Below are 24,216 nucleotides of genomic sequence, written 5' to 3' on the forward strand. Positions count from 1 at the left end.
GGACCCTCACCACTGAAGAGTCAGCTCCTTGATGCAAAATCTCTTGACTGTGAAATTGTCTCAGGGTTGCCTTGGGCATAAGGAACACCTGGCTGCTCGAGGAACTAGCCGGATGCTGCTTGGGGCATCTACTATTCTCCTTGTCCCAGCCCATTTCCTCTCTCATGCTCCCTGCTCCACTTGCAAGTCAGCTCTCTTAACTCCCTGAGGGAGATTGTTTTCTGATTCTCTAGGATTTCACTTCAGTCTAGATTGTATCCCCACCCTCCTTTCCACTGTGCTTCTCTGCTCCCCCAAAGTACAAAAATCACCTGGGCAGCTAAATCCCACTCTGATTTGCCTCTGATCAGCCAAGATGCTCCTCTCCTAGCGCTCACCACAACTCTTCTATCTGAGTAAAATGGCATGCCCCTGGAGCCTCGATTTCTTTGTTTTTTAATGGTATGTGATACCTCAAACTTTTATTGAATAAATTTCGCATGTAACATAGTACGAATTGAAGGTGTACATTTATATATTGTAATATGTTTGCCCATGTATCTCTATTTATCACTTTATATAATTACAGCACAGTATTATTTTCTATATTAATTATACTGTGCATTAGATCTCTATGGTTCATTTACTATTCTTTACAAGTTTGTACCCTTGAACACCATCACTCTTATACCCCTGCCCCCCATTCCCTGGTAACCACCATTTTACTCTGTTTTTTATAGGTTTCACTTGTTTAGATTCCACACACAAGTGACATCATACAGCACTTGTCTTTCTCTGTGTGACATCTTCCTTAGCTTAATGCATTCAAGGTCCACCCATGTTGTCACAAGTGGGAGGATGTCCTCCTTTCGCATCCCGGAGCCTCAGTTTCTTTCAACAGCTTCCCTTTCTCTCCATGCCGGCTCTAATCAGATCACTGAATCCCACAGAAATGGTGGTCTGTTATCAATTTTTCATCGAATGAGCATTTTCAAAGCTTCATTCATTCAGCCATTTCATCATTTCAGCAAATATTGATTAAGTCCTTGCTATGGGATGAACAAGACAAGCATAGCCCTGGCCCCTTTGAAATTAGCAATCCAGTTTGGAAAGCAGGTCAATAGGCAATCAGAACAGAGAGGATCCTGGGGGAAAGTGTAGGAGGAGTGCCTAATTCCATTTCTTAATCTGTTTTCTCTGTGCAGAGTAGGATAAAACAATATAATCTTCACTGACCCGGGGCAAGGCATCCCGCTTCATCAGTGGGCTTTTTTAACAGGAAGACAAGCACTGCTGCTTCCCACACTGGGCCTATCTTTTTGAGGGTGCAGGAGTATTCTTGAACACATGGCAGGTTTGTATTCCTTTGGGGTTTTTTGCCAGCTCTGGTTGCTGCCTAACAGCACTCACACCAGAGGTCAAGGGACCTTCCAGGTTCCCTGCATAGCCAGTCCAATCCTTGGCTTTAGCCTTTCATAAGTGGGGGAGAAACGTGCCCAGCTCTTAGACTGTGGATCTCAGCATATTAAGGGTCTGTAGAAGCTCTCCACGAGTTATTAACTGAAGCCCATGCAAAGAAAATAGTACATTGGAAAACTTTCTGTTATGTAGGCTGGCTACCATGGTAACAACAAATTTCTCCCAGATCTGGGTGATTTTAAATGCAAAGTGGATTGAAAAATCTGTTTGAATTTACAGGATTTAAAGCTTCATGGAGGGTCACAAGGTGGTAGGTGCTACAGATTAACCACACAGATAATATTGGTATCTCCATTTGGTAAATTGCTTCTCATCGATTCTACCTTACTTGGCACATCAGGCCGCCCTCTGGCCATTTCTCATAACAGAAACAAAACAAAGCAAATCCAAGCCTTTTTACATATGCAGTGAAGGCTGTTTCTCCACAGAAACTTTTGCTCAGAGTCCAAGGCTCTGCCCCATGCTTGAATCCACTGTGGAGGCTCTGGCAGGGGCCCTATGTCATCAACAGGTGGATAGACCTCATAGGAAATGTGCTTGCTTGCCAATTAGGCTAGAATCCTGGTTCACCTCATGGAATGGTGGGGGGGGGGGTGGTAAGCACTGGGTCTTTTAAAAGTTATTTTGTATTTTTTTAATCCCTGCCATAAGTGTATTAAGATTTTAGTGGACATAGCAGTCATAAAATATTCTTAAGACCCAATATCGTGAATCAGGGATATCTGGAAATGGAAAAAAGTATAGGGTCTTCAAGTCAGACAGAGAAAGACAAATATCATATGATATCGCTTATAGGTGGAATCTAAAAACGTGATACAAATGAACTTATTTACAAAACAGAAATAGACTCACAGACATAGAAAACAAACTTATGGTTACCAATGAGGAAAGGAGGGGGAAGGATAAATTAGGAGTTTGGGATTAACATACACACACTACTATCTATAAAGTAGATAACCAACAAGGACCTACTGTGTAGTTCAGGGAACTATACTTGGTATCTAGTAATAACCTATAAAGGAAAAGAATCTGAGAAAGAATAGATATATACATATGTACAACTGAATCACTTTGCTGTACACCTGAAACTAACACAACACTGTAAATCAATTATATTTCAATAAAAAAATTTTTTTTAAGTATAGGGTCTTCAAATAATCATGGTCAGAATATTTGCTTAAATGCCACACACTTGTTGATGGTTATAAGTCGTGGGTACCAAGTTTTGCTTCACTCTTAGAATAGTACAAAGATTTTCGAATCAGACTGCCTAGTTCAGGCCGGGGCTCTTCTGCTACTGCTTATGTGACTTTGGACAGGCTACTTGGCTTTTTTAGCTTTAGTTTCCTCATCTGAACCTACTTCATAGGATTGTGAGGATTAGATAGGGCTAAGTACATAGCACCTGGCACATTGGCTAAGATGCAATACAGCGTACTTTGGAATGGAATGGTTAACATAAATCCAGAGGTCTATGAGAGCAAAGAGGAGTCTCAGACACCCCTGAAAGGTCCCTTACAAGCCTTCGTGGGACCTCAATTGTGGGGAGACAGGAGAAAGCTGGGACCAGAAAGCACCAATGGAAGAAGAAGAGAGGGAGTTGGGGACAGCATCACGGAAAAAACTCGCCATTAGACTGTGCACATCAGGAAGGTGGAAACCAAGGCTGCTTTATGTCTGTGTCCCCTGAACAGGCTGAGTACTTGAGCACAGTAGGTGCTTGATGTCTGCGGAATTGAATAGAAATCATTGAACTGAAAGGATCTGGAAGCCTCCCAGAACTGGAGTCAATGCAAGGGGAAACAGAACAATTCTGTTGCCAGAGCATCAGACTGACGCTGGGAACATTGAGTCACAATCACGGGTGTTGTTGGGGTCATTTATGAGGTGAGTCATAAGTAATCTGTTAATAATAAAGTATGGGATGTTCTGAATGATGTGCTCTTTCACAGATTAGAGCAGATTCAAGGTTATCACTATAGCAATGATGTAGCGCAATATGCTTTATCGAGTGCGTTTGCTTGTGGGGGCGTTGTACACATGTACGTGCTGACTGCAGAATAGGTCAAGGCAAACAAGAAAAAATAAAAGCAAATGAGAGTCACTGACTCAGACTGCAGGAGAGGTGGGCCCAGTTTGATTTCCAGTGTGAACCAGAGAAAGTCAATTCCTTTCCTCCATCTTTCCCCCCAGGACCCAGGGTGGGTGATGCTGCTTTTACAGGAAACGGCAGAGAAGTGACATTTAAAGGTTGATTTTAATAATATAAAAACTGAAACCAGGGCTTCCCTGGTGGCGCAGTGGTTGAGAATCTGCCTGCCAATGCAGGGGACACGGGTTCGAGCCCTGGTCTGGGAAGATCCCACATGCCACGGAGCAACTAGGCCCGTGAGCCACAATTACTGAGCCTGCGCATCTGGAGCTTGTGCTCTGCAACAAGAGAGGCCGTGATAGTGAGAGGCCGGCGCACTGCGATGAAGAGTGGTCCCCACTTGCCATAACTGGAGAGAGCCCTCGCACAGAAACGAAGACCCAATACAGCCATAAATAAATAAATAAATAAATAAATAAATGGATTATCACGTTTAAAAAAAAAAAAAAAACTGAAACCATACCATTCATATTTTCTTAGCACATTAGACATTACAAATGCTTTCGTATGAATTATCACTTGTTAGAGGATCAACTTGGCTTAAGTGAATGGCCTGTATTTGAAGGCTGCCTATGACAGCAAGCAGTGTAAACATTGCAGGGATGTCGTCTAAATGAGATCTGAGAGGTGGGGTCTTTATCCATGGAACGCACACCAGCTTTGTGTTAGGGATTTCATGATCCACATCTTCCCAACGGCTCATCCCACACCCAGACGTATCTCCAAAAATGGGAGGGAGGGAGAGAGGAAAGAAGGAAGGAAGGAAGGGAAGGAGGGGAATGTTTTTCTTTTATTTGTCTTGACAATCAAGCAATCTGGGGGGCAGCGGTTGTATCTTTTGGCTTTCAAACCCAGTTTGCCCTCCAGTCTCACAAGGCAGGTAAGAGAAGAAAGGCTTAGAGGCTGACCATGGAAACCTGAAATTCTCAGTCAAGATCGCATCACTCTCACAAGGCCTTTTCCCTGTTCTCCCACTGAGATTCCTATGGGCCACGCTGGCCCAACACCAGCCCTCAGCAGAGGTTGGTTCCAAATCCCCTGCCACCATGGGTTGTTTGTCACACCTAGATAGGTCCTATGACTTCAAACAATGACCTTTTCAACTGGCTGCTCTGCTTCACTACTTAATTACACAGACTGCATTTATGGGTAAAAGGAAATGTGTCTCCATATACAATCACTGAATAAGGGAGATATGGCTGAAGCCTTGATTCCTATTTTAGTGAACGTGATTTACTCTGATACCTTCATCCCATAACAGGAGGGTGAACCTCTTGAGGTCACTGATCATGTCTCATTGCATTCTTTATAATGCTTTGGCCAGTGCTAGACACATAATCATAACAGGTATTAACTCAAAAGAGTTAGCTGTAGGAATATTGGCCTTGTTTCGTTTTATTCACTTCTTGTGGCTAAGTGTTTGTTGCTGTTATTGTTATTGTTCTTTTAAGGTTATTTCTCTGCCCGAATGCTATCCTTTTATGGGGATACCCAGAAATGAAATGATATCGTGGCTACCCATTAAAAATAAATAAATCAGCAAAGTAAAACCCAGGGAGGCTGTACTTAACACCGCTGTAAGGTACACTTAAAAATGGTTAAGATGCAACAGCTCTTATATTTAACCACCATGCCGGGTATTTTTGGAACCAAAATAACGTTAAAAAAAATTAAATTTGTTAAATATAAAAAAAAAAGATGGTTAAGGTGGTAAATTTTGTTATGTTTTTTACCTCAATAAAAAAAAAAAAAAACCCAGGCAGGTTGAAGCCAGATGTCTCACTTCTTGCACGTGCTAAAGGATGGCACAGGCCACTGTTTGTAAGGGGCAGTTACACAGCCATAACCCTCATATCCAGTAATGTATTTACAATGAATCTTTTGCAGCAATAGATCAAAGAACAGCTTTTATTGACCTATATTCACATTTGATTGTACAGCAAATTAGCACAAACACACACCCAGAGACCAGCTTCAGTTTCCTCTTACCACACCAGCTCTCTAAGGCAAAATAAATTTTCTGTCCTAAAAACAGAGTTTTGCAAAGAGGAAACTTCTGAAAAACAAGCATTTGTCACCGAGGTTAACAGGGCTCAACTTGAAAAATGACCCTTTGGCTCATGAGAAAACATAACTCTCTCCGAAACTACTATGGGTGAGAAGGGGTGCGAGGGGGGAGAAGAACAGTGGGAGTATAGAGAACATGATGAATGAAGCAAACAGAAAGACACATATATGTGCGTGTGTGTAGACCTGTGCACAAAACGTCCATTATTTGCATGCTTTCATTTCCAAAGGTCCAGATAATGTCAGGTAAAAGTGTAACTTATGACTCAGTCAGGGCAATGCTTTTGCTTTGACAAATCAATGTTAGCTAAGTCAATTAGGGTGGAGGTGGCAAAAAAAAAACCAAGATGATAAGTGGCAGATGCATTGTTCAGCGGAAAGACAGAATAAGGTAGCTCTCACTTTGAAGAACTGAGTTCAGAGGTTTCAAAGTGCACACAGGAAATGCTCCAACAGCATAAACTGTGCCCCGAGCATCATTCCAGCAAACTTTCAGCCCTCCACATGGCTTTATCTGATCGCCCGATGCTCTATCTCCAGATCCAAGGTACCCACAAAGAAAAAGGGCTTTGTGATAAAATCAAGAGCTCAGGGCTTCGATCACCTTTCTGATCAGTGAAGACTGGGAGGTGTCGAGATGAGACTGTCAGATGGTCAGAATCTGGTAGGTTCTCCTGAGTTATTGGAATCTTGATTTTTTGTTGGTTTCTGGTTCTGAATGTACTTACGCACACACAGTAACTGTTTTCATCACAGATATAACAAGTTGACTACCAAAAAGGAAAAGGACATAGAGCTCCAAACCAGGCCTGTAAAACATTATAAATTCATCTCTGGCTCTCAAAAATATCTACAAGGCAATATTTTGGTGATGATGAATATACACTAAGCCTTGGGTACCCCTTGGGCCAAAGGAGGAGAAAACCCAGCATTTAGGGCATCCCATTTTGCTTTTTTGAGGTGTTTTTTTTTTAAGGCACCAATTGAAGTAGCTATAAATTAAATCTAGAAGACCAAATTGTGAATGCTACTATTTCCCCAACACCAAATAGTATCCACAGAACAGAGAGGTGGAATTGGATGAAAAGTCTTCATGGAAGAAAAGCAATGTTCTTTTCTCTCTGCTACTCTGTGGTTCGCCCTCATTGTGTGAGATTTGGGGCCCACGGTTAGGAGAAGAAAGTGTATACTTTGAGGATAGCAGCAAAACAGTGACAAACACATTTTGTGGGAGAAGAGAATACGTTAATTGTATATCAGGCTTGAGAATCAGGTACTACAAGTTAACATGGAAAGGTTTCACAGAAAATTGTTTATGTCAGAGGAGATGATGTCCAAACTTTCAAACATCTTGGCTGTATAAATCTTCAGGGGAAATCAATGTAGTCATCACAGATAATTCACAAGAAGTACTTTGTGATCATAATTGAATATTTCCACAAATGTTTTCTTAAGAAAAACCATAGAAAATGAAGTTAGTCATAGAATAACTGGATACTCTAAGAAACATATACCCCTCAGAAATGTTCCAGATATAAGATCTTGCTGCTTTCCTTATATCTCTTTAGCCTGTGAAAAACTCCTCTTCTTTACAACTTATGTGGCAGGTATTGCAAAACTCAAAATATGCACTTTTGCTGAGGCCACTGATCATAAAGAGAGAAAAAAGTTGTTGCTAGCAATGCTGTGGTTTATCACGTGCTATACAGAACCAGTGTGAATTTCCCTTATTTGATTTAGAGAATTAAATTGCAAACATAAAATTCAAACAACAGCCCCCCTGATGATTCTTCTCTTTGCTTTTCTCTACTTGGTTTCACTGGGAGACTAGCCTACTGCCTCCCTCGGACACCTCAGGAGTCCCTGGGCCTCTGTTATTAACCCTGAAGGCATGAAATGGAGAAGTCATTTTCTTTAATTGACCATGACTTTATAGTCAGTGGTCTATAGTCACTCTGTCTAAGCAGGCCCATGTGGGAGAAAGGAAAAAATGAATTTTCCAGAATAATGGGAAAGTATGAATCCAAGGAATTTTCCTGGACTGCTGGGACTCAGTAAGGCAACACTGCCAAGGTACAAAGCAGCAGCCTTCAGGGCAGCACACTTTAAACACATGGTCATGAGGGTCTTACCAGCTGTCTTCCAGAATAAGCAACATGTTAGAGGAGCCTCTATGGAGATCTCTAATTGCTACTCAGCCAGCACAACGGTAAACCATATGTTTAATAGAAACAGGGGGAAAGAAATCCAATAACTCGTTTCCTGAGCAATCAAACAAAGTCAAACAAAGGAATACTAATGGTGGTATAGCTGAGGAAAAATTTCCTCTATCCTCTTAGGCTCTGTTCTTGGGGCCTGTGAATTAAACTGACAAAAGACAGATTAATGGGAGAAAAGGCATATGTTTCTTTATCGATGCTAATATTTTTATGTGCACAGGGGCTTCACAGAAACAAAGTGAAACCCAAAGGCAGTTAGATCTTTTAACAAAGGGCAATAAATTGTGGAGAAATGATTAGACAAGGAAAAGGGGTTTGGGTTCTTAGGGGCAGTAAATTGTGGGAAGGTGACTAGGAAATGTATGGTAGATAGGGTTGTTCAGTAGGATCTGTTATACAGACTCAAGTTGCTCTCTGATAAGAGTCTTGTCCTCTTCCTTGTATAGAAGAGGGGGACACCTTTACAAATGGAAGTTTATGTCACTTTTACCGTGGGAAATTTATGCCCTGCTTTTAGGCAGAAAGGGGGAGTTCTTCCTGTGTCTGCTGCTTCTCAATTGCCTTCAAGTCAAATCATCTTTATGTCAAAATGGCATATTTTAGGGTAGCATGTTCTAGGGTAGCATCCCCTTCATTGATGATTATATCTATGCCTGCAAGGCAATCGATTTCATCTTTCCTTTGCAGACGGTAGACAGCAACAGGACACAGGAACCAATGAGAAACTCCCAGGAATTTGAGGCACAAAAGTGGGTTCATATCTCATTACTACTTTCTCCATCTTCTTCTCTCCCTCAGTCTCTTTTCAGAATGTAAGATGCTAAACTTTGACTTCTTCTTCATCCCACCTCAGGATGTAGCTTTGGGGCAATAGGGGCAGCTGTGGCCTACAGGTAATGCTTGATCAAAGACCCTCTTTCTCAGGCCCTTCCTGGAACTCCTCCTCCTTGACTCCCATCCCTGCTTTTGGCTCCCCCAGGCCTCTGAGTCTTCTACTCAAATGGGGGAAGTTGACCTCATCTACCACGGCCTCCAGATCTCTAGGCTATGCTAGGAAGTTCACTTCCTTATTCCAGTGATACAAGTATTATATTTTAAAGCCCTGCAAAACATTCTGATGCCTCTCACTGAAGGGGATCAGAATATGACACCCCAAATTATGCCACTTTGGCATAAGGATTATTTTGAACTGAAGGCAATTGAGAAAAAGCAATCACAAGAAGAGTTCTCTGACTAAAAGCAAGTTTCCCTTGTGAACATGTCCCCCTTTCCCATACCAGGAAGAGGACAATAACACATCACTGAGACAGAGAAGGTACCAAGATGAGTCTGCATAAGCAAACCTGTTAAATAGCCTTTGTCCATCATTAATTTCCCCCACATATTTCCTAGTCACCTTCCCAAAATTTATTGCCCCTGAGAGCCCAAACCCCCTTTCCTTTACCTAGTCACAGTTTATCACCCTTTGTTAAAATGGTATATAAGCACTCAAGCCTGATCAATTTTTTGGGATTTCACTTCTTTTCTGTGAAGCCCCCATGAATGTAAAACATATTAACATCAATTTCTCCTGTGAATCTATTGTTTGTCAGTTTAATTCGCAGGTCCCAGCTATAGAACAGAAGAGGAAAGAGTAAAAGTTTTTCTCCCCTAAATTACTGTCTGTCTCACTGTCTGTCTAGTTGATAAATATGTGTTGACTGGGACTTCCATGGTGGTCCAGTGGCTAAGACTTCACGCTCTCAATGCAGAGAGCCTGGGTTCAATCCCTGGTCAGGGAACTAGATCCCACATGCTGCAACTAAGAGTTCGCATGCCACAACTAAAGATCTCACATGCCGCAATGAAGATCCCGCACGCCACAATGAAGATCCCACACGTGGCAACGAAAATACCACGTGCCACAACTAAGAACTGACGCAGCCAAATAAATAAATTAATTAAATATTTTAAAAAAATATGTATCGACTGACAGACTGCCAGGAGAGTCTACATGTACCAGAGCCTGTGACAGGTAAGAGCTCTCAGCTCAGAGGCAGCTGTGCCATGCTCATATGACAGAGCTTGGCAGCAAGTCTTAATGACTAGCCACAAAAGAAAAGTGCAAAGGGGCACAGCTTCTCTTTAGAGAGCTCCAAGATACCATCAATCTCTGTCCCAGCCTAGGGAAATCTGGAAAAAAAGTGCCTCAAGTACTAAGGAACGGGGAATGCAGGGGCAAAATGGGTAATGAGTCAGAAAGGAATGTCTGCTAACCCACACTCACATACCTGCATGCCAATGTGAAGACAGCCCTGCATAAATTCTTTTACACATACCAGGGTCTCACATGTACTTCTGAGGGCAATTTTTCCATGTGAGAATCTGCCCTGTGCTTTACAGAACAGTAAGTAGGTCACTTATTTGCTTTCGGATGTAACTCTGCAGAAGTGTGTTGTCACTGTGATATCTTTTTTTCTCTCATGCTTTCTCAGTATCACCAGCCTTGATGTTCTTCGTTAGATAATAGATTGAAATTCATGCAGTGGCCCGAGAATCACTGCTCCAGAGGAAAATGGGGGAGGGGGTGGTCAATCAAAGCCTGGGCTAGTGGGTTTGGCATTTTTAGTTGTTTGTCTTTAAATAAATGAGCCTAGAACAATATTTCCCGAATTTGAAAACAGATGCTTTTTAGAGTCGATTTCTTATGCAACAATATAAAAATAAGACATTAAATCCAGGAATGAGAAGTAATTCTCCAACATGGTTTTGTTTTGAATCTCTACCTCTTCACTTAGATACAGGTTTGGGGAAAGAGCTCCATCTAAAGAGCCCATATTTCCATCTGTAACTTTAGATATCAGCTCAGAGTTAGTACTTTTAGAAAGCTTGACAGATCTCTTTGATGCAACAGAGGGAAAAAAGACATACTTTCTAAGCAGTAGAATCCAAGATATCCCTGCTCTTTGTCTCCATGATGCAATGGGTCACTTTGGAGACTCTCAGCAAAATAAGCCCAAAATGGCCATCAGGATTAAGGCACCTGCTGGCCAAAACAGCTGCAGAGCAAGTGGGTTCTCCATCCCAAGTTCCCATCCTCCTTGTGATTTCTCTTTAGTGCAAGAGGTGTGACAGAGAGCAAGATGATATGGGCAAAGCAGCATCTTCGTCATCCTTCTCATCTTGCCAAGGAACAACCCAACCAGGATTCTATGCATTTTTATGTGACAAAGAAATAAAATAAGGTAGAAAATTGTGGAAGAGGGAAATCAACTTTGGCCAAAGGTTCTCAAGCCCACCTCAGTCTTTGGTTAAAAAGTACGTATATATACGGTTTTCTGGGGGGTGGGGTGGAGCGCAGAGACAGGGCAAGGGTTAGAGGTAAGCAGATAGAGGGGACACTTCTCTTAAGGCAATATGTAGAAAGCAAAATTTCTTGCCCTTGTAGAGAAAATTCATACTTCAGGGGAAAACTTTATTGCCTAAAGCACTTGTTTCCTACAGAAGCTATTCTATAACTCTGTAAGTTGTAGAGAAGGGATAGACATGTAAATTCTGTCCTGTCTGGTTCAACTTACCTCCTTCATGGTGGGGGGCTGGGGGCGGGGAACGTTTGCCTCCATTTGTAATTCATTTCAACATTCTTTACTTCCTATAAATCTGGGCTGCTTCTTTTTTAAATCAGTTATAACACGTGCCTAGTTCCCTCAGTTATTACGAGTAAAATAAAATCTTTAACACATGTTCATTTTTATGTCTGTATAAGGATCACGATTTTACCTTTTTTCTAAAAATTGTCTTGTAACACCCTTGTAAGCTTCTTTATTGGGTAGCAGCAGAAGGAAACGTGGTGGAGCCCTTCAGGCTGCAGGAGGTTAGCACTGGGTCATCTGATCTACAGGTAAGGGGAGCAAACTGGCTCTTCTCAGGGGACATGCCCTTTCTCCCCTCTAATCTTACAGGTTAATACCACCATCCAAAACATGAATTTAGTCACCTTTCAGGAGGAGGCATCCGTCCCATTTTCGAAGGCATTACTTCTGGCTCCTCTCTCCACTTGCAGGTTTCTCACGCTCTCGATTTGCAGATCGCTGCGTGGGAGAGCTGCAGCTTCACCCAGTGGGCAGGGCTGGGTTTCTGTTATCCGGCCTGCAACCCCCTGCGCTCTGCCAACACACAATGATCAGTGGCATTCCTGAAATTCCTGACATAGCAGAGAAGCCAGGCTTGGCCCTGCGAACGGCCTTGAACTGTGGTTCTGACCCTAATGGGGCATTTATCTTTTATTCACAGCCAGAGGTTAGGACCTATTTATGTAAATCCTCCGCCAAGGGTCAATTCATCTTGACCCCCTGGTTTTCATTTCTCTAATTGTCTCAGGTATTTTTTACACCCCTTGGAAACTCTTCATTCAGTGAAAAGCTTCGGGGTCAGTAAGAATTCAGTTACAAAGGGAAGGGGTGGAGGGCTGGAAGAGTTGAGAAGGCTTCCTTTGAAGTGTTCTAAGAAGCTTTCAGAGGCCACCCAGTTGACAAAGTAAAAACAGCAATGACCTTATGCACCCCATTTTATTCACGAAAAGTAAGCTTTCTTGAAATGGTATCTTCACGTAAGAAGTTGCTTAGAGCACACATTGTCCAATTTCAGTTTCCTAGAGCACGTATTGTCCAGTCTCAGCGGTGGTAAGAGGTTGGGAAAGGAGCTATTAGAATGGAGGGCCTCTGGGCGGGCACTGGCTCCGAAGACAATTGTTCCCACTTAATGGGCCCCAGCATCCTCCCAGCTTTGCATTTTAAAAGGGGGCCCCAGAATAGTGAGAAAATACTTTATTCCTAAGAACTGACCCAGGTTACAGGGATTTCAGGCCACATGGGAAGCCAGCAGGGGAGATATTTAGAGGTCAGCAGGTCTTTGGGGGGCCCTCAAATCATCTTGATTGAGAGCCTTGTACTCTAGCTTCCAACTCCCAGTAATGAAGACTTTGAGGGAAGGAATCACTTGGAAAGCAGCCCAACTGTTTAACAACCTTGATGGTGAATTTCTCCCTTTCACTAACTGGATTTTCGCCTTCTATACTTTAAGCCTGTTGAATTTTTTCATTTTCAATTGAGAGTTGGTGGGCAGAATCTTCTCTTTAAAAATAAAACTGTTTTCTTTATTTGCTGTCAACATTTTATTACGAAAAATGTCGAACATACAGGAAAGTTGAACAAATAGTACTGTGAACACCCCATATACCCACCATTTAAATTCAACAAATGCTGACCTTTTGGTATATTTGCTTAATCTATATACACACTGTACATACATATTTGTTTTATGTATGTATATACATTTTTTTGCTGGTCTATTTAAAAGTAAATTGGAGACCTAAATGTAAGATCGAATACTATAAAACTCTTAGAGAAAAACATAGGCAGAACACTCTTTGACATAAATCGCAGCAAGATCTTTTGGGATCCACCTCCTAGAGTAATGAAAATAAAAATAAACAAATGGGACCTAATTAAGCTCAAAAGCTTTTGCACAGCAAAGGAAACCATAAACGAGATGAAAAGACAACTCTCAGAATGGGAGAAAATATTTGCAAATGAAAAACCGACAAAGGATTAATCTCCAAAATATACAAACAGCTCATGCAGCTCAATATCAAAAAAACAAACAACCTAATAAAAAAATGGGCAGAAGACCTAAATAGACATTTCTCCAAAGAAGACATGCAGATGGCCAAGAGGAACATGAAAAGATGCTCAACATCACAAGTTATTAAAGAAATGCAAATCAAAACTACAATAAGGTATCACCTCACACCGGTTAGAATAGGCATCATTAGAAAATCTACAAACAACAAATGCTGGAGAGGGTGTGGAGAAAAGGGAACACTCTTGCACTGTTGGTGGGAATGTAAATTGATACAGCCATTATGGAGAACAGTATGGAGGTTCCTTAAAAAATTAAAAATAGAACTACCATGTGACCCAGCAATCCCACTCCTGGGTATATACCCAGAAAAGACGAAAACATTAATTCGAAAAGATACATGCACCCCAATGTTCATAGCAGCACTATTTATAATAGCCAAGACATGTGAGCAACCTAAATGTCCATCAAGAGAGGATGGATAAAGAAGATGTGGTATATATATATATATACATACACAATGGAATACTACCTATCCATAAAAAAGAATGAAATAATGCCATTTGCAGCAACATGGATGGACCTAGAGATTATCATACTAAGTGAAGTAAGTCAGACAAAGACAAATATCATATGATATCACTTACATGTGGAGTCTAAGAAAATGATACAAATCAACTTATTTACAAAACAGAAACAGACTCACAGACATAGAAAACAAACTTACGGTTACCAAAATGGAAAGGGGGTGGGAGAGGGATAAATTAGGAGTTTGACATTAACATATACACACTACTACATATAAAATAGATAATCAACAAGGACCTACTGTATAGCACTGGGAACTCTACTGTAATAACCTATATGGGAAAAGAATCTGAAAAAGAATGGATATATGTATAACTGAATCACTTTGCTGTTCACCTGAAACTAACACAATATTGTAAATCAACTATACTCCAATATAAAATAAAAATTAAATAAAAAGATAAAATTCCTAAAAGACTCTATTATAAAAATAAAAGTAAATTGGAGACATCATGACACTTCACCCCAAACACTTTAGCCTGCATATCCTAATATAAGTTCATTCTCATATATAGCTATCACAGCATGAGCACCCCTAAGAAAATTAACAGTAATTCCATAGTATCATTTAACTCTTAGAATACCCAGTCCATATTCGAATCACCCCAATTTCCATCATAATGTCTTATAGCAGTTTCTTTTTTAAACCAGGATCCAATCACAATTCATACATTTGGTTTCTTTAGTCTTTTTGGAATAGTCCCCCTACTTCTTTTTTTAAATGACATTATCTTTTTGAAGAGACTTTATAGGAAGTCTCACATTCTGGACTTGTCTGATTATTTCCTTGTGGTGATATTTAACTTGTTCTTCTCTCTCCTAGATTTCCTGTTGTGATGAGTTGAATTGTGTCTGTCCCCTGAAATCATATGTTGAAGCTGAAGGTGTGCAGAATTTGTCAACTTAAAATCTGCCTCTTTGGCATAAGGATTATTTTTGGCTGATTATTTTTTAAGAAAGAGCAGACATAGGAAAAGCTCTGAAAACCGAGTAGAAGTTACTCTTTGTAAGGGACATTTACATTTATAAGGGAGGTCTCCATTTGTAAGGGTATCTCCCTCTCTGTACCAGGAAGAGAGGATGACTAAATCTCTGGAAACTCTTATCAGTGGAGAAGGCATGGACTCAAATCTTCATAACAACCATACCTTTTTACTTCATTTTCCTTGTGCTTTTCCTGGTAGCCTACCATAACTGCCTCCCCAGTCCTCCCATCTGTCTTTGTCTTTAGCTGGAGATGGTATTTAAGGTGGTGGCTTGAGCCATTTGGGGGGATTACTCAGTTTTCCTGGGTCTCTCCCATGTAAATAGGCAGTATACATGTTCTTAAACTTCTGATTGTTTTTCTCCTGTTAATCTGTCTTTTTATTACAGGGAGGTCTCAGCCAAGAACCTAGAAAGGTAGAGGGAAATTTATTTTTCCTCTTCTATAAAGCCCTAACCCCCAGTGCTTTAGAATATGACCTTATTTGGAAATAGTGTCGTTGTAGACATAATTAGTTAGGATGAGGTCATACTGGAGTAGGGTGGGTCCCTAATCCAAAATGACTGGTGTCCTTATAAAAGGAAAAATGTGGAGATAGATGTGCACACAGGGACAACACCATGTGAACATGAAGGCAGAGATCAAGGTGATGCTTCTACACGTCAAGGAAGATGAAAGATTGCCAACAAACCATCAGAAGCTAGGAGAGAGGCATGGAACAGATCCTCACAGCCCTCAGAAGGAACCAACGCTACCCACACCTTAATCTCACACTTCCAGCCTCCAGAACTGTGAGATAATAAATTTCTGTTGTTTAAGCCACTCAGTTTGTGGTACTGTGTTATGGCAGCCTAGTAAACTACTATACCTATAAACTGGATGTTAGGTCTAGAGGCTTGATTAGATTCAGGTTAAACATTTTTGGCAAGAATGCTACCTAGGTGACACTGTGGCCTTCATATTGCATCACATCATATTACATCACATAGCCTCAGTCTACCTCACTGTAAGTGGTGTTAACTGTGATCACAGGGTTAAGGTCATGACAACCAAGCTAAGTTTTTCTCTTTGTAATTAAAAAGTAACTTGAGGGGTGATACTTAGGTACCACATAAGTATACGGCCTCCATCAATGTCACCCAATTGTTTTAGCATTCCTTAATGATCCTTGCCTGAATGGATTATATTCTTGGAAGATGCCAAAATGATGCTATTGTAAAAATTCATTTGCAACTGTTAGCTGGCATTCTTCTATAAAGAAGAATCAAATGGAGACAAACAAGTTTTTCCTTTAAAGTCGGGGTAAACGCTTAACTCTTTCCTTTGGTTGCCAATTTTCAGAATAAAGTGTTTGTATAATAGTCATCACCAATCACTAATGAGTTTTTTCTCTCATTTGAGTGTCATGATGGACTCATGATACTCATGGTTTTAATTTATTCAATCATCATAAGCAAAGGCATTCATTATTCCTCTTGATGCTCAACTGTTCCCATTGGTCTTTTGGTGCTTTCTTAATTTCTGGCATAAGAAGCCCCAGCCTCACCTTATATATTGTCTGTACCAAGCCAGAAATAAGCCATTTCTCCAAGAAGCACTGTTTCCTTTTATTAGGGAATTTAGAAACCAAGATCTGGTTTCAATGTAAGCTTATTGCTATTGGGATGTCATTGCTTCTAGACCAGAGAAGTGAACAGCACTATGAAATAGAAGGGCCAGCTTCATGGGCAAGCTACCAGTACAGTCACACAGGCACTCGTGCCCAGAAGGGCCGTGTGCTTGGAATTTAGTACTCTGTAATCACTGTCTTGAAATTATTTGCAATTTTATCTTTATATTTGTATTTGGTCAGTAGAGTCCAATGTGATAATGGAGCATGCGCCAGGGACTTGGAGCCTCAGTTCATGCTTGGGTCCCCAGGACAGGTTTCCAGGGGCTGCTCCCGTGCCTCCTGGTGCCTGGGCCCTGCCCAGCCTCCCCATCTCCAACCCTTCCTAGCAACCACTGTTGGTTGCCCTCTGTCCCGAATGGGAGCCTGGGTATGAGTGTAGGGAAGGTCAGGGTTGGGTGCATTTGCCCCACAACATCTTGGGACAAGGCATGGTGGTGGTGTCCCCACCCCAGGTTAGCAGTGCCACATCACATTTAGCAGGTGACCAAGCAAGGATAGCCTCTCCCCCACCACCAATCCAGATCACTAGTGTATCCCAGCACTAAGGTTCCAGTATGCTTGGAGGTCTCCCATTAGCTGTTGAGTTGGGGCAGCAGGCCCATGGGAAGGGGAAATGGCTGGCTTGACTTCCCTGCCCCTGGCCCGGGGTGTACATCATATCACATTAGTCATGCCCCATTGTCACAGGGCAGGGCCCCTGGGGGACTGGGAGCATCTGTACTTGCCTCCTGAGTATCCCATGCAAAGGGATACCTTTTCTTCTTCCTTCGCACTTCTTAAATCTGATTTGTGTTAGTCTCTTCCGGCCAGCTCAAGACAGTCTCCAGGATAAGTCACAAAATACAAATTGTGACGTTTCAGCTATTCCACATGCAAGTCAAATGCTCTTACATTTGCTTTTAAAACTGACATTGCACAATATAAAGACTAAGGGTAAAATTCATGCTAACAATTTAAAATTTTAATTTTTCTTTACTTAGAACACCATTAAATAGCAAATAAAAAAACACCATGACAAGTTGAGTGAGTGAGAGACTGTAGAAGAAAGGAAAAGCCTTTATGTTTTACCTTTAATGGCACTTTATTCCTGGTTTTTGAACAAATAGCCCCACATTTTCGTTTTGCACTGGGCCACACAAATTATGTCGCTGGTCCTGAAAAATACATATACGTTTTATATTTTTATATATAAAATAACTTATATATTATATATATATTAATCATGATATCATGTTTGATATATATGATATATATTAATCATGAGATCATACTGATATTTTCCATTCAAATTTAACATTATAAGGTTTTTCCAAAAGTTATTTTATACATGTATTTATTTCCTATTATACTGAAGATTTTAGTTCTATATATAATTAACATAATTACTTATTTGCTTTATCTATAATACAAACATACACCTACATGAGTTTCAAAATTTCAATACCAATGTTACCACTAAAACTGCAAAGTAACATTTAAGATTCTTTTCACTTCTTTTTGACTTCAGTACAGTTGAAATATTATGTTCATAAATTATTTGAAATAATTCTTGTCTCTGAGCAATTCTGTTACCTTTGATATAGAGTCAGGTTTATTCGTTTCTTTCCAATTTTAGGCTTTGCTTTGTCTTCTTTTTTATTTCATTGCATTTTCTGGAAGTTAAACATTTATATATTTCAAAAGTCAAGCTATATAAAAAGGCATACTCAGAGAAATCTCTCTCCAATTCCTATTCTCTCCTCTTCAGCCCCTCTCCAAGCTCTCTACAGGTAACTATTTCTATTAGTTTCTGGTATTTGGGAGGAGGGGAGAGCAAACATATACACATATTCTTACTTCCCTTCTTTCATATACAAAAGATAAAACACTATATACATGCTCTGCACATCTTTTTAGCAAAATAACCTCCATATCAGTACATAGTCATCTTCTCATTCTTTTTATACAATTGTATAATACTTCATTATGAGGCTATACCTTTGTTTATTCAATAGGTCCTTTATTGGTGGACATTTCAGAGTTCCAGTCTTCATTATTAAACATAATGCCACAATAAATAACCTTGTGCATTTATTATTTCATAATTATAGAAGCATACCTACCAGGTAAATTCCTAGCAGTGAGATTGCTAAGTCAAGGGGTAAGTGTAATTTTGTTAGATAAACCAAATTCCCTTCCTTGGGAATTGTACCATGTTGCACTCCCACCAGCAACGTATGAGAGTACTTGTTTCTTCACAGGCCTGTCAACAGTGTGTTCTGTCAAACTTGAGGATTTTAGCCAATGTGATTTTGGTAAAATGGTAACAGTGTAGTTTTAATTGGCATTCCTATTATTGTGAGTGAAAGTAAGCATCTTTTCAAATGTTCATTTGCATTTCTCTGCGAACTCTGCCATTTGACAATTTCTTCTATCAAGATTTTAGACTTTTTTGTCTTCATTGTTAAGATCTCTTTATTTATTAGGGAAATTAATCTTTTGTCTGTCATATACATGTCAAATATTTTCTCCAGGTTTACATTTGATTATGATTATGTGTTTTTAACGTAAGAAAATGTATTAATCTTTTATTGATTGATTCTAAATGTTGAGTCAGTTCGAAAAGCTTTCTCTACTCCCATATTAAAAAGAAATACAAGGAACTTCTGGTTTGGGCCAAGATGGAACACCTCATTCCTCCCAGGGCTTTCCTCTTACAACTAAGAAACCCTGGCTATAACACAACAAACAAGCTTAGGAAGACTCTGAAAGGTGGAAAGAAGTCAAACTTCCCAGAGACCTGAAACATGACAACGCAGGGGAGATCCCTGGGTTTCCTTATTGCCTCCCTTATATCCCAGACAGGGCCCGGTAGAAACCTCCAACCGAGAACTGCCAACAGGTACAGATAAAAGAAAAAGCTTCAAGAAAAGCTGGATACCCCTAGTTGAGGGACCAGAAAAAGGATGGCAAAACAACAGAAAACTCTTTTGGCAATACCGGCACTACTCCAACCAACCAACAGAAAAAAAGCACCTCTCCTTATGTGGGATCTTCCAAGCCCCACTGGCAGAAGCAGGTGGTGTTCTAATTCCCCTGCAGGGGTACTGATGGGGCTGAGCAGAGAGCTGAGCTTCTATCCCTGTGCAAGGAAGCAGGCAGTGCTCTGATTCCCCCCCATAGGGTAGTATCAGCAGATCCAGCAGTGAGCTGAGCCTCCATCCCCACTGGGTAGTAAGGGTACTTAATGAGGCAGTGAGAAATGAAGCTAGTCAGTACTCTGGTCTCCCCCGATCCCAAGTGTTAGCAGGGCCCAGCAGTGGAGAACTAAGTATCCACCCCCATCTGGCATCAATGACACTGGACAAGGTGGTGCTAATCAGGTCTAGTCAGCGCTACACCATCCACTATTCTCCTGCTTCTTGTGTCAGCATGGTCCAGTAGGAAGCTGAATCTCCACAGCAACCCAGTAGCAACAAGATTGAATAAGGTGGTGTGAAACAGGGCTAGCAGGCATTCCTTTTCTCTCCCGTCTGCTCCCATCAGCAGGTCCCAGTGGAGAGGTGGGCCTCCAGCACCACCCAACGTTAATGATGAAGCTGAATGAGGTGGTGAGAGGTGAGCTAACCCAAACTTTGCTTTCTCCCTCCCCTAGTATCAGTGGGACCCAGTCAGGAGATGAACCTCCATCCCTACCAGGCATCAACAAGGCAGAAGGAGGTGGTGAGAGGTGGGGTTTGTTGGCATTCCACTTTCCCCTTCCTCTCCCTGTATGTTTGAGGGGCTCAGCACAAAGCCAAGCTACTGCCCCTACCCTGTAGCAAAAAAGCAGTGAGTCAACCCTTGGCTTTACCCCTCACTAATGTCAGTGGGAACCAGCAGGGAGCTGAGCTTACATCCACACTAGGAGGCAGTGAGATGTCATGAGTCAGTGTCCTGTTTCCACTGGGAAGGTGTCCATGGAGTCAAGGGGGGAGCTGAACTTCCAGACCACATATCTAAAATATGCCAGTGGAGTCACTGCCTACTTTTGCTGGGGTAGTATCACCGGGCACCAGAGGGAAGCTGAACATATACACCACTCAGCCCTCCTGCTACAACTCAACCAGGGGACTGACTGTTTAAAAAAAAAAAAAAGAATTAATAGGATCCAGAGTCTACTGATATAGTATCCAAAGTTTTCAGGATACAATCAAAAAGTCACTCATCATACCAAGAACCGGAAAATCACAACATGAATGAGAAAAGACCATCAACAGACACCAACATGGAGATGAATCAGATGATGGAATGATCTGACAAGAATTTTAAAGCAATCATCATAAAAATGCTTCAACAGGCAATTACAAATTCTCTTCAAACAAATGAAAAAATATAGAAAATATCAGCAAAGAAATACAAGTTATATGAGAAAACCAAATAGTGATCACAGAACTGAAAAATACAATAATAAAAAGAGTGGAGATGACAGAAGCAAAAATCTGTGAATTTGAGGACACATCAATAGAATTTTCCCAATCTGAACAACAAGAGAAAAAAATGAACAGTCTCACAGACATTAGTCTGGAGTAATAACAAAAGATCTAACATTTGTATCATGGGAGAGCAGAAAAGAGAGAGAGAATGGAACTGAAAATGTTTTTGAGGAAATAATGGCTGAAAACTTCCCAAATGTGGTGAATTCAAGAAGACTCAAGAAACTGAGAGAGGGCTTCCCTGGTGGCGCAGTGGTTGAGAATCTGCCTGCTAATGCAGGGGACACGGGTTCGAGCCCTGGTCTGGGAAGATCCCACATGCCACGGAGCAACTAGGCCCGTGAGCCACAACTACTGAGCCTGCGCGTCTGGAGCCTGTGCTCCGCAACAAGAGAGGCCGCGATAGTGAGAGGCCCGCGCACCGCGATGAAGAGTGGCCCCCGCTTGCCACAACTAGAGAAAGCCCTCGCACAGAAACGAAGACCCAACACAGTCAAAAATTAAATAAATAAATAAATTTAAAAAAAAGAAACTGAGTGAAACTCAAACAGGGATAAACCTAACAAAATTCATGTCAAGACACAAAACTTCTGAAAAGTTTTCAAAAACCAAAAAGAAAAAAAAAAGAAATCATGAAAGCAGCCAGAGAGAAATAATGCATTACTTATAGTGGAATACCAATTTGAATCATAGGGTATTTCTCAAAGGAAACCATGGAGGTCAGCAGGAAATAGCACAATATTTTTCAAGTACTGAAAGAAAAGATCTGTCAATTGTGAATTATATATCAAGTGAAAATATCATTCAGGAATTAAGAGGAAGTAAAGGCATTCTTGGTCAAAGGAAACTAAGAGAATTTGTTACTAGCAAACCTAACTTTAAAGAATGGCTAAAGGAGGTTCTCTAAATAGCAAAGATGATAAGAGAAGAAGGCTTGGAACTTCAAAAAGGAAAGAAGAACATCAGAATGGGTAAAAACAAGAAATTAGAAATAGAAGAACAAAATAAACCCAAAGGAAGCAGAGGAAGGGAAAAAATAAAGATATGAGCAGAAATCAATGAAATTAAAAACAGGTACATAAGACAGAAAATCAATGAAACAGAAAGTTCTTCTTAAGAAATTGATAAAAACTGATAAACCTTTAGCAAGACTGACAAAGAGGAAAAAAGAGAGAAGACACATATCATCAATATAAGAAATAAAACATCAGATATCATTTCAGATCCTGAAGCCATTAAAAGGATAATAAAGGAATACTATGAACTGTATGCTCATAAATTTGAAAACTTAGAAGGGGACCAGTTCCTCCAAATCCACACACTACCATACTCAACCTCAATAAAACAGGCAACCTAAATAGTCCTATAAGCACTGAAAAAAATGAATTTGTAATTAAAAAGCTCCTGAATGGTTTCACTGGAGAATTCTACCAAACATTTAAAGAAGAATTAACACCAATTTTACACAATCTCTTCCAGAAAATAGCAGATGGGAACACTCTCCAACTCATTTTATGATGCTAATATTACCCAGATACCAAAACCAAAGACAGTACCAAAAAAAAGAAAAGAAAAAGAAAAACTATAGAACCATATCTCTCATGAACTTAAACACAAAAAGTCCTCAATAAAAAATTAGCAAATCTAATCCAGCAATATATAAAAGTAATTATACACCATAACCAAGTGGAATTTATTCTAAGTGTGAAAGGCTGGTTCAACATTTGAATACCAGAATAGCTATAATAAAAAAAAATAGTACAAGCACCTAATGTTTGCAAAGATGTGGAGAAACTGGATCACTCATACATGGCTAGTGGGAATGGAAAATGGTACAGCCACTCTGATAAAGAGTGCAGCACTTTCTTAGAAAACTAAACATGGCTTACCATACAACCCAGAAATTTCACTACTTGGCATCTATCCCAAAGAAATGAACACTTATGTTCATACAGATATCTGTATACAAATGTTCATATAAGCTTTATTAATAATAATCTAAAACTGGAAATAACCCAAATGTCCTTCAGTGGGGGACTGGTTAAACAAACTGTGATACGTCCATACCAATGGAACACCACTTAGCAATAAAAAGGAACAAACTATAGATACAGCAACAGTTTGGATGGATCTCAAGGGAATTAGGCCGAGAGAAAAAAGCCAACCCCAAAAGGTCTTATACTACATGACTTTATCTATATAACATTCTTGAAATTATAAAATTATAGAAATGGAGACCAGATTAGTAGTGGCCATAGGTCAGGGATAAGGGAGGAGAGTGTGACTATAAAAGACAACATGAGGGATCCCTGTGGTGATATAACTGCTCTGTATCTTGACCGTATCCTGGTTGTGATATTGTACTGTAGGTGTGTTAGTCTGCTCAGGCCTCCATAACAAAATACCATAGACTGGTGGTTTAAGCAACAGACATTTATTTCTCACAGTTCTGAAGGCTATGAAATCTAAAATCAAGGTTCTGACAGATTCCGTTTATTGTAAGGGCCCTCTTCCTGCCTTGTAAATGGCTACCTTCTTGCTGTATCCTGACATGGCCAAGAGAGAGAACTCTGGTGTCTCTTCCTCTTCTTATAAGGGTACTAATACCATCATGGGGGCCCCACTCTCATGACCTCATCTAAACCTAATTAACTCACAAAGGCCCTACCTCCAAATACTATCACATTAGGGGTTAGGGCTTCAACATATGAATTTTGGGAGAGAACATTCAGTCCATAACAAGGTTTCTTTTTATAACTGTGATAAATTTTTATTATTGTGATAGCATGAAGTTTGCCATTCTGACCATTTTAAACAGCATAATTCAGTGGCATTAAGCACATTCACAGTGTGGTATAACCATCACTGCTATCTATTTCCAAAACTTTTCCATCACTCAAAACAAAAACTCTATAACCATTAAATAATAACTCCCCATTTCCCCAGTCAGCCCCTGGCAACTTCTATTCTACTTTCTGTCTCTATGAATCTGCCTGTTTGTA

At 40.4% G+C, this 24,216-nt stretch overlaps 1 long non-coding RNA gene across 2 annotated transcripts in view; it reads right to left on the reverse strand.

Annotated features, from left to right (window-relative positions):
- The window catches only part of LOC118888523, a 128,217-nt gene that overhangs the window by 17,391 nt on the left and 86,610 nt on the right, over window positions 1–24,216 (reverse strand). The window contains exons 3-5 of one of the 2 annotated variants that reach the window (XR_005018309.1): window positions 18,333–18,412; window positions 17,829–17,914; window positions 11,873–12,041 (exon numbers count right to left, since the gene is read on the reverse strand). This is a non-coding gene — a long non-coding RNA (uncharacterized LOC118888523). The remainder of the gene's footprint in view (window positions 1–11,872; window positions 12,042–17,828; window positions 17,915–18,332; window positions 18,413–24,216) is intronic. The other variant, XR_005018308.1, reaches the window with a different exon arrangement.

This window comes from Balaenoptera musculus, chromosome X (assembly GCF_009873245.2).
Source record: "Balaenoptera musculus isolate JJ_BM4_2016_0621 chromosome X, mBalMus1.pri.v3, whole genome shotgun sequence".
Lineage (NCBI taxonomy): Eukaryota > Metazoa > Chordata > Mammalia > Artiodactyla > Balaenopteridae > Balaenoptera > Balaenoptera musculus.